At 34.9% G+C, this 5,140-nt stretch overlaps 1 non-coding gene across 1 annotated transcript; it reads right to left on the reverse strand.

Annotated features, from left to right (window-relative positions):
• Window positions 1-3,590: 3,590 nt before the first annotated feature.
• On the reverse strand, window positions 3,591-3,661 carry TRNAE-UUC (transfer RNA glutamic acid (anticodon UUC)). Its single transcript has one exon. It is a non-coding gene; the product is annotated as a tRNA-Glu (tRNA).
• Between the last annotated feature and the right edge of the window lie 1,479 nt (window positions 3,662-5,140).

The raw sequence follows: 5,140 nt of genomic DNA on the forward strand, positions 1-5,140 counted from the left end.
TTCAAGAACAGCCAATTATGTCCAGAGCTTCTCTGTCAGCTGGAAAGATACATGGCTGGCACACCTTGGTCCTTTCTCCTGGGCTGCACTGCCCTCAGCTAGGTGGAAAGGAATAGAGCTGGCATCTCCAGATGTCTGTGTCCGGGTTTTCTCCCAAATGAATAAAAACACATTTCTGAATTCTGAAACCCATCTAATCTAGTTTCAGGTAAGCAATGGATAACCTATATATACCAACTCCAATCACTTCTATTACCTTGGCTGAGTCACCATCATCTCTTTTCTACATTACTTCAACAGCCACCTAATTAGTCTGGCTGCTTCTACACTGATTCCACATCCCCTCAACTATATATGGAGTCATTTCCCGAAACAGTATCTGAAGTTATGTTTTCAAAGTGAAGTCAGATCATTTCATTTCTTTGATAAACACTTCCACTAAAACGAGAAGGGCCCACTAGTTTATGACGTCTGACAAAAGTCCCATTTGTCCCAGGGATGCCCTATAGGGTCTTCTCACTTGCCTCTCATGATTTTCCCAGATACCCCATATGTGTTAGGTTGATAAGTGCCCCTTACTATATGCTGTGATTGTTTAGAAAAACAAGCTCTCTTTTCGGTGCCATCATAGAGTGCCTGTTAGGGTTCAAATATCAGAGAGTGTTCAAATCCAATCAATAAGATCAAGGTTCAGGTAAAATATAATCCCTCTCAAATTAATGAATATGTACTGGAGTTTCTGTAATCCTACCACTTTTATGATTACCCTATCATCACCAAATTCTGATTGGTAAAGCACCTTTCTTTTGAGAAGGTCTTACTGGTGCGTTAATAACTTTTGACAACAAGCTTGGTGTAAGTTGCATCATTTTCTAGTACATTCTATGGTGGAGGATCTGGGAAAAGAGAAAAGGATGTCTTTGGGGTGGTCCCTCTAGGGTTGATAGGAATAATCTCCCCTCTTCTCACTGCTTCCCTATCACACTTATCGTCAAAGTCAGTGTTTGCATCACCATACAGGATATGCTTCCATCAACTCTACATCCTTGTCTCTGGCTAGTTCACTCCTCTCCCACCACAATGGCCTCTTAGTGTTCCTTAAACTAAGTCATCCTTTACACTGGATATTCCATCTACCTGAAATGTTCATCAGTGATGCTTTTCAACGCTTCTCAGTGAGACCTAACCTGACTGTCAATTAAAATTGCAACGCTTGAGTCTTTTCACTCCCCACTGCACCTCTAATCCCATTTACCATTATTGATCATTCTTCCACTGCTCTTGCAGTTTCAAGCACATTACATAACTTACTTATATCTTTTGTTTATCAATATTTCCTGCCTTTCCAAAGCTTCAAGTTGTAGGCAAGCTTCAAGATATCAGGGATTTTTGTATTGTTTTAAAACAGATAGAGAATAAGTTGCTAGAATAGAGCTTGGTAAATAGTAAGTTTTCAATAAATATTTGCTAAATGAGTGAAAAATAGAAGGAGATCATATGGGGAACAGAGGAGAAGCATTTAACCCAGCCTTGAAAATGGGGACCAGGTAAACTTACAATAAAAAATGAAAAGATTAAGATGAGCTGAATGCTTATTTGACACTCACTGTAATACAAGCATATTACTTATTTGAAAATGTGCCATGATATTTACTTCATATTTCAGCCATGATTCATCCAAGATTTGTATTTTTAGGTTTCTGACATTTTGTTTCCAGAATCCTTGCAGTACTCCCAAAGATAGTTGAACTCCCTTGCCAATTTAGAATTGTGAACACACATTATGCAATCAAATATGAGTGAATAGATTGTTACAGAATTAATAATTTTCAGTAATATGAGTGATTAGATCATTAGAGAACTGATGATTTTCAAAAAAAACTTTAATATCTACATAACACAGGCACAGAGTTATTGCATTGTATTTGTTACACAATGAGATTTTGGGAGCATATATTATTTTCTGCATTATGCAAATTAATGAATAAGTCCTAAAAAATTAAGTGATGCAATATTTAATTGCAATATTTAATTAGTACCAAATTAAAATGAACTATAACTGCCATTTGTTGAATTGTTGCTATGTGGCAGTCATTATGAAAGAGGTTTTGTATATATTATTTCAATATAATAAAAGAAACTGATCATAAAGAGATAAAAAGACTTTCCCAATGCTGAGAGCTGAATATTAAAGTTTACAATTGACACTAATTAGCTAGGCTTATAAGAGCATTCAACAAAAGATAATTCCATTTTGAGTTGTGTTCACCAAATATTTTATTGTAGCAAGTTAGCAAACATTTTAAAAAGCAAAATTGATAACCTTGACTGTAGACTACAGTCTCTACTTTGGATAAAAAATGAAAGAGTAAACTCTCTGTATATTGTTTCTACTTTCCTTTCTCTTCAATTAGAGGTGTGTTTCCTGTCAGCATCTTAGGAAAGTCTAGGTTATAATTCCATATGAGGGCCTCTACACCAATAAACCTAATTGATATTAGCCGTGAGCCATCCTCTGCAATAGCCCATTGAAACTTGTACTGCCATACAGTTCAATGCAAGAGAGAAACTCGATGTCTTCTGTGAAATGTGTCATTTGTCTGAGCAGTTCTTCTCAAGGAAACATGTGGGAAGGTTTGAAAACTCCAGTGGATACAAAGCAAAGAATGTAAAGTATAGCAAGTTGCAACATTCAAAGAATAGAAAAATGATGTTTTGAAAATCTATTCCTTTGGTAAATCACTGTCTCTTTTATAAAATACTAGATGGACTACTGGAAAGAATTCTTATAAACTCCGTATTTCTAGAAGAAAGTTTCAAAAAAATATGTGTATATTGAAGTTCTGGAAACCCAAATTTTACAATTGCATTGACAATGTTGGCAATTTCTTTATATTCACTCCATGCCAAGAAGGCAAAAACTTTTGATTGGATGGATTACTACTAATAATATCACAAAAGAAATATTCATATTTAACATTTATCTTGGTCTGTTATCAACTATAACAATAAGTACTTGTTTACCATTTTCTACTGTAAAATATAAAATAGACTGTAGAAAAATGGCACATAACATTTTAATAATATCTAGCATATTGTTTTATTTTTAGAAATTAGAAAAAAGTTGAGAAATTTATGATCTGAATTCTTATTCTGCACTAAATAATTTTGTCACTTGTGTATTCATTTTTATTGCAAAACAAATGGACATTAGATGCCAGCAATGAAAATTATAGGTGTGTTTAGGTGTTTCATGGAACAAAGAGTATTTTAAAGTTTCATAAAATGTTTATAGTTACAAATTGCTTTAATAATATTTTTTTCTCAATTATTATTTACTGATGAGTCCTTTCTATTAAGCTCATCTTACAAGGAAATATGGTTGAATCCTTTATTCAACATTTAAATGGATCCCTTTATATACTTTTCATTTAACTGAAAAGCTATATTCAATAAAAGTTATTCAGTATTTCCTTAGTTGAGAAAACATGATTAATGGAAAACAATCAAAAGACTTACTGTTCTAGTTTGCTAGCTGCCAGAATGCAATATACCAGAAACGGAATGGCTTTTTATTTTTATTTTTTAGGTGCATGGTCTGGGAATCGAACCCAGGTCTCCCGCATGAAAGGCAAGCATTCTACCACTGAACCACCCATGCACTCTGGAATGCTTTTAAAAAGGGGAATTTAATAAGGTGCTAGTTTGCAGTCCTAAGTGAGAAGCTGTCCCAAATAAAGCAAGTCTATAGAAATGTCCAATCTGAGGCATCCGGGGAACGATACCTTGGTTCAAGAAGGCTGATGACGTTCAGCATTCCTCTCAGCTGGAAGGGCACATGGAGAACATGGCAGCAACTGCTAGTGTTCTCTCCAGGACTCTTGGTTCAGAAAGCTCCCCAGGAGGCGTTTTTCCTCTTCATCTCCAAAAGTCACTGGCTGGTGGACTCTCTGCTTCATAGTTCTGCAGCATTCTGAAGCTTTCTCCAAATACTTCTGTTATAGGATTCCAGTAAACTAATCAAGACCCACGTAGAATGCATAGAGACACATCTCTACCTAATCAAGTTTAATACCCACAGTTGATTGCGTCACATCTCCTTGGAGATAATCTAATTAAAACTTTCAACACACAGTACTGAATAAGGATTAGAAGAAACAGCTGCCTTTACAAAATGGGATGAGGATTAAAATATGACTTTTCTAGGGTGCATAAATCTTTTCAAACTAGCACTCTTTTTTTGTGGGCCAAATTTCAAAATGAAATGAAATTAATTACTGGAGGTAGATCCAGAAAGAGATATCGTGAAATAATGTACTGGAAGTTGTTCTTTCTTTGTCATTCACTTTTTATTGAGGAAATGAAATTATTCTACCTGATAATTCCAGCTAAATATTCTTATTTCCATTCTGTAGGATTTATATACATTTTCGCAAATAAAATTGATGTGCCTTTGTAGTGCATAATACCACAGAAAATTTTGGAGAATCTTTTGTTGATTAAACAAAGAGATACCAATGAAGAACCTCAATTCAGTTTCTTTCCTATGACATATGGCATTGGAACAAGGGGAGATAAAAGTAATTTTTTAATGTTTTTTTCCTCATTTTGAAAATACCAAATTGTTCACAAGTCATTAAGAAAATATTGAATGCCCATTAATGCCAGGTTGACAACCATAATAATTCCTATTTTACAAAGGAGAAAAATACTGTTACAAACCACTAGGGACGCAAATGTATTAGTTAAAATCCATTCGTGCATGTATTAACCATGTTTTCTAGCCTCTGTGAATAGATCCTTTAATATCTATAGATACTCCTATACCTCTGTAACTTCTAGATAATTCTGGTTATATCCTGCTCACAAATCAAAATCCTCAAGTTGGCAGAGGCTAACTTTAAAATACAGTCTACCAATCCCACACAGCGTACCCCTGCCTCAAGCTTATATGCTTCCCTTAGAAATCACAATATAGGCATTTAACAGAGGTCAGCTCTCCTTCTCTCTGCCTAGAGACTGTGGAAATAAACAAAGAACACCCAACTGCAAACAAACTAAGGCTATTTATTTGGAGCTTGCTATAGCAAAAAAAAAAAAATCAGCCATCAACACAAGCATTTGGTAAAGACTCGGAAGC

The sequence above is a fragment of the Tamandua tetradactyla genome, chromosome 3 (assembly GCF_023851605.1).
Source record: "Tamandua tetradactyla isolate mTamTet1 chromosome 3, mTamTet1.pri, whole genome shotgun sequence".
Lineage (NCBI taxonomy): Eukaryota > Metazoa > Chordata > Mammalia > Pilosa > Myrmecophagidae > Tamandua > Tamandua tetradactyla.